This window comes from Gossypium hirsutum, chromosome D02, assembly GCF_007990345.1.
Source record: "Gossypium hirsutum isolate 1008001.06 chromosome D02, Gossypium_hirsutum_v2.1, whole genome shotgun sequence".
Classification (NCBI taxonomy): Eukaryota; Viridiplantae; Streptophyta; class Magnoliopsida; order Malvales; family Malvaceae; genus Gossypium; species Gossypium hirsutum.
In genome coordinates this window covers 46,784,077-46,796,399 of record NC_053438.1, presented here as the reverse complement: position 1 = coordinate 46,796,399, position 12,323 = coordinate 46,784,077, and the positions used below count along the sequence as shown (strand labels likewise).

The 12,323-nt window shown below is 33.1% G+C and overlaps 1 non-coding gene across 1 annotated transcript; it reads left to right on the top strand.

Moving 5' to 3' along the window:
- Nucleotides 1-11,793: 11,793 nt before the first annotated feature.
- Nucleotides 11,794-11,900, top strand: LOC121215150 (small nucleolar RNA R71). Its single transcript, XR_005910879.1, has one exon. It is a non-coding gene; the product is annotated as a small nucleolar RNA R71 (small nucleolar RNA).
- The last annotated feature ends 423 nt before the right edge of the window (nucleotides 11,901-12,323 follow it).

Sequence of the window (12,323 nt, the reverse complement as noted above, 5' to 3'; positions counted from 1 at the left end):
TTTGATGGGTTTTTATTCCTACTTTTGTATACATAGTGTATTCTTGATAGGCACAATTTAGTAATACTAATAAATTTTTAACATAATGAAACATATTTTCATATTTTTAATTAATGTAGAACCTACACCTGATTGAAGATCCGATGTAAATCACCATTCTAAAGAACGCCCATACTCGAATCTAAACGAATGAAATATCAATATGTTATCAAAGTGTCTTTCCATTAAAATTCATCTATTTTTTAAACATTTTCGTGATATTACTCAATTTAAATAAATCTCTCATCCATACTTACTCTTGTGATTAGTCGATTATAATCATATTTTCGCTTCCAAAGTTAATGAATTTCCAAGTTGGTATTGATCGACCCTTCATCAAAAGATCAATATACGAGAAAATAGTGATTTTCATTCAACCACTATACTTACCCTATCTTGACTGAATTAGAAATATTGATGGATCATTGGGGTCTTGAATCGGAGGGAAAATCGAATCTAGAGAAAATAATCATTCAAAAAAAGAGAATCAATAAGTTTATGATGTACAAATAATTTTTGAGAACTAATTTAAAATAAGAGAAATAGATTTTTTTACTATAAAGAGCGGTAGAAATAGAAAAAGATGAAGAGAGGAGGAAAAATCACTAACGTTGATGGTGGTGCAGTGGCGAAGGCAGTGGTCTAATGAGGGTTCGACAGAGAAGGAGGAGGAAAAGAAAAGGTGTTGAGGCACTTGAGGGAAAAAGGACAAAATCAAAAGAAAAATAAAGAAATGGAGAGAAAGACAAAATTATTTTAGATGGTGGTACAAGGTGGTGGCCACGGTGGTAAGTACTGGTGTAAGGGGTAGCGATGTACCAAACAAGTGGGAAAAGTAGTGGCAAAGAGGAGGTCCGACGATGGTGACAGTGGTGGTGTTGGTTCGATTGGCTAAGAAATAGTGGAGGTGAGGAAGAGAAATGGAGCAAAAGTGATGGTATGGTGGCTAAAATGAAAGAAAAGGTGGAGAGAAGGGACGATCATGGAGGAGGGGCAGCCAGTAGAGAGTGAATGAGAGAAAAATGAAAGTAAAATGTGAGTTACACCTTGTCTAGGTTCAATGAATGACACACATGGAAATGGTGGAGAAAAACGCATGTTGAGGGGACAAGGGAGAAAAAAGTGGATCAATATTGTAAATTATGGTATGTTGACTTGTCACGAAAGGAAAGAATCTTTCCATGCATGACAACTAGCATGGAGGATTTTGGGGGGGTGTTAACCACTAAAGTTGGAAAAAGATTTAAATAAAAAGATGGAGAGTGTGGAGACTTGAACCTAAGACCTTTAGGAAATTAATTAAACTCTTAACCACTAGGCTAACTCATTAGCTTGTTCATAAACTACAACATTTTATAAAAAACATGGTGTGACCTTTGCTAAGATTTGAAGCAAAATTGCACCACATAGAAAATAATGTGAGGGAAGGGATTCGAACACAGATTATCAAGGATAGCTTCGCCACTACTCAATCACTATACTTGATACTTATTTATCATCAAGTGAGCAAAATACTATCTAAAATAAAAATTTGGGCGTGACCACTTTCAGTTCATTGACCCAATTTCTACTAACCCAGTTTTTGGGATGTAACAATTCTCCCCTCCTTTAAAAAGAATTTTGTCCTCAAAATTCTTATTGTCAAGCCAATTCACTTATCCACAAAATTCAAAACTCTTCTTTCTAAACTAACCATCACGCTTTAGCTGCACAACTCTGATTCCTATGTAGTTCTAATACTTTACCTTAAATCTCCAATGGATTTCCAATTTAATTACATAGATTGTCTCAAGAGACTATCTATAGTAATTTCACTAACGATTTCCTTATTCCCAAATTCTTAGTTTCACAGATACACTATTAACAACAAACTTTTAGGGAAAACAAATTCTTAATCAGTGAAAAGTAAATTAGAATGGATCGTAAAATTATCTTCATTGATGCCAGATGTGTCTCGATACTCTCGATGCCTAGCAACATAAACCAGTCTCTGATTCCATTTCTGAGTCAAAGCTTGCATTTGAACAGGGTGACGTCGTGGACAATCCATAACACAGTGCTCCGCAGACCCGCTTTTCAGGCTTGTTCCTGACATTTCCAACACTTGCTCGAATGGCGCTTATTATAATACTTACAAAAAGATTTTTCTCAATGATCCAATAGAACCTCCAATATTAGCTTTTACAACATTCTATTGTGGTTTGTCCTCTTTGGCCAGCTTCAAATGTTGTGAATTTGGGCCAATATAACTAAACTTCCTCTTATTCCGTAATTTATTCTTTTCCTTTCTCTTGCATTCTAACCACATACTCCCTTATAATATCTTGTTCATCTCAATCATAGTCTCAAAACCCCTTTCTAGAGCTTCCAACATTGCTTGGGACATTGCATCATCCCTAGTCACTTGATTTCTGCCTTTAGCGGTAGACGCATTTACGATGTCATTTGTCTCAGGGTCAGGCACAAGTCCTTGAAAAACCTAACGAATAATCTTGAGCTACTTGAGATTACGTTCCTTGACATCACCTACAATGAGTTCACATACCTCGAGTTTCTATATCGCTTTTTTTAGTCTAAAGTTTTATGTTAATCTTTAGCTCAGAAATAAAATGTCTAACTATTTCCTGAATGTTTAAAGTCTAAAGCTTACAGTTCTAATCTATAATTTTAAGCAGTACAATCTTAATATTTGTCTATAGTTTAGCAGTGACAGTACTAACTTCGAAATGACATCGGCGTTCATGGATATTAATTTTTTTGAAAATCTTGTGAAAATTTTCTTATGGCATGGTTCCCAAAATACCCATTTCAAATATGCATGTAGAACCATTTAAGATACACAGTTTGAGTTTTGAACCGGACTCTGATACTACTAAAAGTAGCACCCCAAACTCGGCCTAGTCGTTAAGGCCGAATGAGGAAAGCTAAATTGGCCACCAGAATGGCCCAAAAAAAATATTTCATAGTTTTCAAACATACTTTTTAAACCATTTGTGTAAATCGTTCAAAACTAATGAAAACAAAAATTTTAGAAATAGATGATTTCAGTTTCTTATGTATTTGTAAAAGTTTGATCACTATTCAAAATTTTCATAAATTCAATCATATTTCAAAATCATTAATTTATTTATTCAAAACAAAAGACTTTGGTTATTCGTCATTATTAAAGGAAAAACATGTTAACTTCAGAAGTCAAATATCTTTAGAAATCTCATTTGTAAACATCAGAAATTTTGAAAACTAAGTCTAATTTTATTAAAAACTCGTTTCTTAGAATTTTAGTGAAAAACTGTAATATTGGTAGATTTTTACAAAGACCGCACTGAAAATTTTTACTAAAACCATATTTTGTTAAAAATCAATATTTCATGTAAATTTGATAAATCATCAATAGAAAATTGTAAACCTTAAAAACTAAGTGGTATTTTTGTCTAAAACTCATTTTCATTATCGAAGCAAAAAAGAGTGATTTTGTCAGGTTTTAATAAAAACCATGTTTTATACATAATCTTGTCAAGTACTAATTTAAGCAGTTTTTAAAAAACTTAATGTCATGCAATCAATTCATGCAATTTAAAATAAAAATCCCCAAAGTAATATCCCATGCCACAGTCCATACTCAAACTTATTACAATCCCAAAATAAAAAAATATCAAAATAAAATTTAATTACTTTAATTTAAAATAATTTCGAGAAACTCTTCTAAATGTCGTCATCGAATCCTAACCTCGAGTTATCAGTAAACTCAAAAAACTAAAAGGGGTGAGCTTTTACACTCAGTGTGAGTCTTAACTCAATTATTAAGTAGGAATTCAATATACAAATCAATTAACAATAAGAACATACTTATCACACAAAATAATCAATTTTTTTAAGCACACGACCATGACAATGTAATCTTTGTAAAATGATTATGCAAATTTTTATAAAACATCCTACTTATCACCGCTACACACCACGATCGAGTTCCCCAGAACTCATCTATCCAAACACTCCAATTTGTGAACAATGTCACAGTAATGCAAATAAACTACCACTTAATAATAATATGGACAAATCACCACTTTTTCAGATAAACTACCACTTAATAAATTTGTGGACAAGCCACCACTTTTGTAGATAAACTACCACTTTATAAAATTGTGAACAAGCTACCACTTTTGTAGATAAACCACTTCTTCCTCCTTTCACATATCCCACCCCATGCATGAGATGTAGCCACACTTTTTCACTTTAAATATCAATTTTCACTTTTTCATGTGAGACATGCTCAATATATCACTTATCACTTAAAATCACATAGGCATGCTCAACATGCTAATAACATATTTACACAATATATTAATACTTCACACTTTATAATTCATGCGAAATTCACATACGCCATAGCATCATATAACATGATAATGAGATTTTCGTACATTTTATATCAATAACAATAATCAAGATCACACATCATAAAAATCACAAAAACAACAATTTAGTTTCACTTACTTGGATATCCCAATTTGATGGGTTTTCATTCCTCTTTTCGAATACATAGAGTATTCTTGATAAACACAGTTTAATAATACTAATAAACTTTTAACAACATGAAACATATTTTCATACTTTCAATTAATGTAGAACCCACACTTGATTGTAGATCCAATATAAATCACCACTTTAAAGAACCCCCATATTCGAATGTTAACCTATGGAATAACAATTTGTCATCAAAGTGTCTTTCCATTAAAAGTTGTCTCTTTTTTAAATATTTTCGTGATATTACTCAATTTAATTAAATCTCCCATCCATACTTACTCTTGTGATTAGTCGGCCGTAATCATATTTTCGATTCCAAAGTTAATGACTTTCCGAGTTGGTGTCGATTGACCCTTCATCAAAAGATCAATATACGAGATGTTAACACTTGAAGGAAAAAGCACCACAATCATCTATAAAAATTCGACCTAAGGGAAAAAATGAAGAGAAAATAGTGATTTTCATTCAACCATTATACTTACTTTATCTTGACTAAATCGGAAGGATCGATAGATCACCGGGGTCTTGAATTAGAGAGGAAATTGAATCTAGAGAAAATAGTCATTTGAAAAAGGGAATCAATAAGTTTATGATGTAAAAAAAATTTATGAACTAATTGAAAATAAGAGAAATAGATTTTTTAAGTATAGAGAGTGGTAGAGATTGAAAAAGATGAAAAGATGAGGAAAAATCACTAATGTCGGTGGTGGCGCAGTAGTGACGATGATGGTGGTGGTTCGGTGAGAGTTCAACAGAGGAGGAGGAAAAGAAAAGGTGTTGTAGCACTTAAGGGAAAAAGGTGAAAATCAAAAGAAAATAGAGAAGTGGAAAGAAAGAAGAAAGTATTTTAGGTGGTGGTCCAAGGTGGTGGCCACGGTGGTAAGTGGTGGTGTAAGGGGCAGTGATGTACCAAATGTGTAGGAGGACTGGTGACAAAGAGGAGGCTCGGTGATGGTGATGGTGGTGGTTGTGGTGGTTCGGTTGGCTAAGAAGTGGTAGAGGTGAGGAAGAGAAATGGAGCAGAAGTGATAGTTAGGTGGCTAGAATGAAAGAAAAGGCAGAGAGAAGGGAGGAGCATGGAGAAGGGGTAGCCAAAAGAGAGTGGATGAGAGAAAAATGAAAATAAAAGGTGAGTTACACCTTGTCTAGGTTCAATGAATGACACACATGGAAATGGTGGAGAAAAAGACATTTTGAGGGGACAAGGGAACAAAAAGGGGATCAAGGTTGTAAAACATGGTATGTTGACTTGTCATGAATGGAACAAATCGTTCCGTATGCATGGCAAAGAAAAAAAACTTGGAACGATGGAAATGTGCAAGTGTACACAATCATAAAAAGTAATAAACTGATAGGTAAATGTTGAGTTATTGTACCCACAAGGACTGTGCAAAGAAATATTTATGAAATGCAATTAAAAACACTTTGGTGAAGGAAAATCTTTTTTTTTTTGAGAAAGGGTTTAATAAAACTAGATTTTAACTAAGTAAATTAACTAAAAAAAATGAAAAGATAAAAACTCCAAAGCACGATTTTTGAAGAATAAGTTTAATCAATATGACATAATTGTGTTAGATCAATTAAATTTTTTAACTTAATATTACTAAAACAATGTTCATGTTGTTACAAATAAATTCACGGCAACTTGATAATTTGTTAACTATAGCACACTTAATCTCTTGAACATATTATGTCAATTCAAACAATTATGTCAATTTTAATAAGCAAGTAAAAGATTAAGTGAAGTAACAACATATTCCTACATTGAAACAGTTTAATCACAATAATCTTGTAAGTTATGCAAGGCTAATGTACCGTTTAATATTGTCAGTTACCTTACAATTAATTAAAATTGATTAAACATGCACTGATTAATGTATCGTTTAATTTCACCTTCAGCTACCTTAGAAAATTAAACATGCACTGATTAAGTATTGTGTCAATTAATTACGATTTCAATACGATTAATAATTAATTCATTAGTTACCTTACAATTATAATACAAGTATAACATAATCATGGTTTTACTTAATCAAACAATTTACCAAGACCTATAACAACACAAATATGATTTTAATAACTTAAGTAGACAAAGTGCAATAAACCTAACATGAATTAAATTTAAGCCATTTTAATTAAATTTAGAATAACAACATAACAGATATTCATAGAAATGTTCATAACAACAAGGAAAGTTAAAGGATAGGAAACTAGAATCAAGTCTGGTATTTCTCCGAAGCCAGACTAGTTTGCTCCACTCCTCCTTCTCCGCTCATTCTGTTGAACCGAGACTTCGATAAGCACTTGAGTGCTGCTAGCCAAAGTGGTTGAAGGGCTTTTTTCCAAGAGGGAAATCAGAAAAGGAAAGTAGAGGGGAAAATGGAAACAAAATGAGAGTAAAAGAGTGTGAGAGAGAGATGTGTAGGATGAGAGGTGTGTTGAATGACTAGGTGAAAGGGGTAGTTATAGGTGGGATTGGTTGCTAAAAATAGAAAATAATGAGCAGCCACACACTCCCTTTGGCCGACCACACATGTAGCAAAGTTTGAATGTTTCAAAATTTGCTAAATTTATTTTGGGGCAAATCTTTAAAGGCACTGAAAGTGGAGGGGTTTGAATAGGATTTTAAGGAAACTTGAAGGATATTTTGAAATTAAATTAATCAGCTAAATAAGCTGATTGGGTCAGCTTATTGGGTCGGTTTTGGGCTGCAAATTTTCCTATTAGATTAGTCTTCAATGCTTAGCACACAGAGCCACTTTCTCATCCAGGCTTTATATTAATTTTTAACCCAATTTAACATGGATAAAAATTAAACATAAAGTATATAAAATGATAATAATTTGGACTGACCTTGGCTGGAAAAAATATTTAATCTTTCCCTTGGTTCACTCGATGCAAAAATTCCTCCGACTGTTCAAGACTTTGGAGGTGTCTGCCGAGCCAATTTTCACCTTTTATGCAAAACTGTTGAAAATAAAAAAAAATTTGTGAAAATTTATTTTAAAAATAATTAAAATTCAATATGGTAATAATATAAGTTCAAATTAATTACTTTATAATTAAAGCGTGAATTTCGACCAAATTTACTACGAAACTGCATGAATTTGGGCTCAAAAGGTGCTGAAAAAGTCTATATATTTTTGTGTTTCTACACTCCAAACTTAATCCATTGCTTGTCCTAAGTAATGCACATATTGAAAAGAGGAAGTGCTTGAGATCATCATTGAAAAATGTCTTTAAAATACATTTTCCCCATAATTATGAGTTTAGTGTAATTATGCTCAAGAACAAGAATTTTGAAATTATGCAACTCAAGTATACATATTGTCCGAATTATTCTCTATTGTTATCATGCTAGCAAGAATAGACTAAATGTTTTATTAACAAGGACATGCTAATTCTTACCACTTAATTTTTATTCCCTTATTTAAGACTAAACTGCAACCACCAAGTTTAACTTATGTCTTCATATGTTTAAATTAACAATTTTTCTCCACTAATGTAAGCAGCATGGAAATCTAAATCAGAAGGTCTTTTAAATAGGTTGTAACATGGTTGGGCTAGGGGTAGGTAAAAGAAAGATAATTTTAAGCTAAAAACCCTAGACTCTGCTTGTATCAGACCTTCAAAATAAGTACCTTTAGCACACCAACTCATTTTTATTTCACATGCGCTTTTGTACATCTATTTCTTTCAACTACGTATGCTCTTTCTTCTTCTTCTTTTTTTTAACACTAGCATTTTACTGTATGTACTACAATTTGTTAAGCATTTGATACTTCTTCTCAACTCCCTCAAACTTATTTTCAAAGAATATTATGAATAGTACTGTGTCTAGTGTTTGGGACAATTTAAAGATAATTATGAGAGAAGTGATGGCTAAATATTGTAAAGGTTCAAATAAAACCAGGCCATATAATCTCAAAGTTGGGTTTCAAGAGATAAATATTCATTAAGGTTGGGTTGAAAGGCTCAATTGGTTCAAACAAAAGTTTGCCTAAGTCATTTTAAAAATTTCATGCTTCCTAAGATTTCGCCTCGAGAAATTACTACGTCAATTCTAGACACTTAAACTTTCACGCATGTCTAGCTCTCCTAAAGAATTAAAAATTTTATGGTATGATTTGTAAACTTTATTAAGAGTAACATTATGTCATAGTTCAGCTAACATAAGAATTATTGAGATAATAGAACTTTATTTATACTAAAAGTTAGCATAATTAACAAAAATTCAAATTTTTGAACAACAATATAACTTAATCATAATTATAAGAATAATGTATCTTGAAAAAAATTTTCAATTTTTGGTCCCCCTACTTAAGATGAACAATGTCTCCATTGTTAAAAACAATAGAGAAAATGAAAATATAGAAGCGAATAGATACTGTACACCAGGTCGGATCTTAGAAAAAGGAGGTGAGTCAAGTTTGACTGTTTAAATACCAAGCTTTTCCTAGATAGATCCAATCCCAAACATGTACATATTTATTGCCACACTTCTTATTTTATAAATTGTTCAATTTTATTAATGACTTCAACCTCTTGATTTTATTATGTGAGAAATAGAATTATCCTAAGAGAGAAAATAAAATAAAGTACAGATAAGATCCCCCATTTTTATTTATTTGCAGACCCTTAGAATTTGATCGCCTTATTCCTTCCTCGACATTGGAGTTCATGGTTTGAGTATAAAGTCTGGAAATTCAAGCACAAAAACAAACGAGTTACGAAATATATATATTTTTTAAATGTATCTTTGATTGAGTTATCCCGCATTTTTTAGTATCTCCAGTAAGTTTGTTGCTACAACTGCATGTGTTGTAGCATAGCCATTATTTGAAACTGTCCACTTCGTGAAATGGTGCTAGATGAAGGGACTCTTTACGTCAGACTTAGAGAATATGTTAAGGGTGTTTTCAGTTCCGGAAAGGTGTTTGAGTAGCCGATGGTAAGGTTTAGAGTTGAAGAAGGTGGCGGTTTTAAGGATAGTTTAGGTGCGATAGTTGGTGACTTCGAATGAAGGTGTTCGGGGTGGTGATTCAGGGAGTTAAGGGCTACAAAATTAAGGGGTTAAGTGAGATGCACTATGAGCTACTTGGGAGTGGCCGTGGAGCAAGGTAAGGGCCATAGGTTTGTGCAAAAAAGGGCTGAATATTTCCTTTCGTATCAGTGTCTTAAGCCCAATGACAACTCCTTTTTGGATCTTAAGCTCCTATATTGAAAGTAAACTAAAGAAACTCAAAGAAATTAGTCCTTGGGTTAAAAGTTGACCCTTTATTTAACAAAAAAATTACTTAAATTCTTCGGGCTACGTAGAAAAATATTTTTCAAAAACTTACATTAAATTAAACTCCAAGGAAAGAATGGGGGGTCACAAAAGGTCCTGCTTAAGTCCTAATATCCTAGACAGAGTTTTAATTAATGTAGTGAACGAAAGAAAATTTTATCTAAGTCTATCATTTTATTCAAATGAGAAAAAAACTAAAAATATTAAATAACGATAGAGAAAGTGAAGAGAACTCCCTCCATTGTATTCAGGATCGTGATTAACCATGATGGTGTCAAATGGCCATTTTTCATACCAACCATACCTATCTAGGAAATAATCATATTATTTCCTATCAAATAGGTCTAACATCTTATTTGGGAAAGAAAACCTAGAATGATATTTCCTAGTGGCCTTGTTTAACTTCATGTAATTCCTACAAATCCTCTATCTCGTGACTCGAAAATCTACAACAATCCATCCACACCCTTCTTGTGCTTTTCCAAAACAAAAAGTGACTTTTCTTCTTGATTCTTGGTGAACTCAACTGAAATCATGATAAGTAAAGTTGGAGATAAAACCAAATAATCATATTTCAAATGAGGAGGCAAAGCCTTTAGTTCCAATTCAATTGGCTCTTCAATCAACAATTTTGGTTGTGTGTACTCCCAAGATAATAACTTTAATGATTTTAATGGAACTTCCTGAGTGAATTTATTTGACAAAGCCAAACATTCCTTGTCTTCATCATCACTTCGCAAATCCGCTAGAAAAATATGTTCTAACAGATCGTCTAAAGAGTTGCGCTCTAATTCTGTAGAGGCCAGCGATTCTTTCTTGGAAATAAAAGAGCAGTTTTCAACTACATTTGGGGATTTAGCAACATCGAAGTCATTAAAAGTCATCTCGTCATAAAAAAATTCTTTGAACTGAGTATCTTGTTGCTACTTTTGGAATCGTTGAGGATATGGCAGTGGCAGAATCTTAGCTTTAAACGAACAACTATTCTGTAGAAATTTTTCTGCATTTCACAAGGGTGTTAGATAATCAGAACTGACTGGTTTAGATTTTACCTCATCAAGGATCACCGAATCTGACCTGTGTAAAATAAGAGTTTCAACACTCGGTTGAACTTTTCTTTGTCTTGAGCTACAACAAGCTCACGAACCTCAACCACATTGGGTTCCAATGTCTTTCTACTTGGCAAAGTGACTACTTTGAAATATTCTTTGCCCAAAATTCTTGGATTTTTAGTATTGCTGGGCAAACCTCCTTGGGGATTATTTCGAAGTTCATTGGTTAGCTAACTCATTTGATTCTCCAGATATTTTAAAGTGGCATCATTCTTCGCTATGTATGCCTTCAACAGATTCTCAAGATAACTTGAAGATTCAGTTGGTGGGGGTTATTGCAATTGTTGAGAATATTCTGGCAAATAATTTGGTTGAAATGGCATAGAAGACTCGCTATGGTCCGCCCATTGATTTCTCCATGGAGAAATTTTATGGTTCTACCATGAAGAGTTGTAAAAATTTTATTGCGGACCATTCCAATTCTGATTTCCCATGTAATATTTTGACTCTTGATTTGATAGAGAATTTTCAAAGAAAGGGCCATCTCCATAGTATTCACAAGAGATATTCTTAAACTGGTTTGGTTGCTGACCTATCAGATTAACATTGAAACCATTAACAATTATATTCTTAAGCATAGAAGACAAAGAGAATACTCGAGTTGTCAAATAAGTAAGCACATCAACTTCATGTATTCTTGCTACTCATCTTCTTGAGGCTGCTCAGTTGATTGGCCAATGATAGTTATTGTTGGAAATTCTTTCAATAATCTTGTAAGCTTTGTTGTAAGACTTAGAAAGAAAGGCTCCATATGCTGAAGCATCCACCATCATTCTAGTATGATCGTTAAGACTAATATAGAAAGTCTCAATTTGAAAGCAATAAGGAATACCATGGTGAGGGCACTTTCGTAATAACTCCTTGAACCGCTCCCATGCCTCATATAAAGATTCTTTGTCAAGTTGTTGAAATAAAGTGATTTCATTTCAGATCTTGGCGATCAAAGATGGAGGAAAGTATTTCATTAGGAAATGTTCAACCAACTCTTGCCATGTAGTTATGGAACCAGACGATAGAGAGTTCAACCATGCTCGTGCTCTATCTCTTAAGGAGTGGGAATAATCTTAGTCTCTAGGCATCCTCAGCCACCCCTGCTAGTTTAAATGAGTCACTCACTTCCATGTAGCCGAAGATGAAGATGTGGATCTTTAGTATCATCCCACTAAATTGACCCATATTTTGCAACATTTGGAACATGACTGGCTTTAGTTAGAATTATGGTACCTCAATTTTAGGTCTTACAATACTCGGATTGAGCTTGTTGAAGAGAGGAATGGCATATTGTCGAATGGAGTAGTCTCTATCATCAGCAACAATGATCGGATTGTGAGTATTATTAGCGAATGCTCCACATTGAT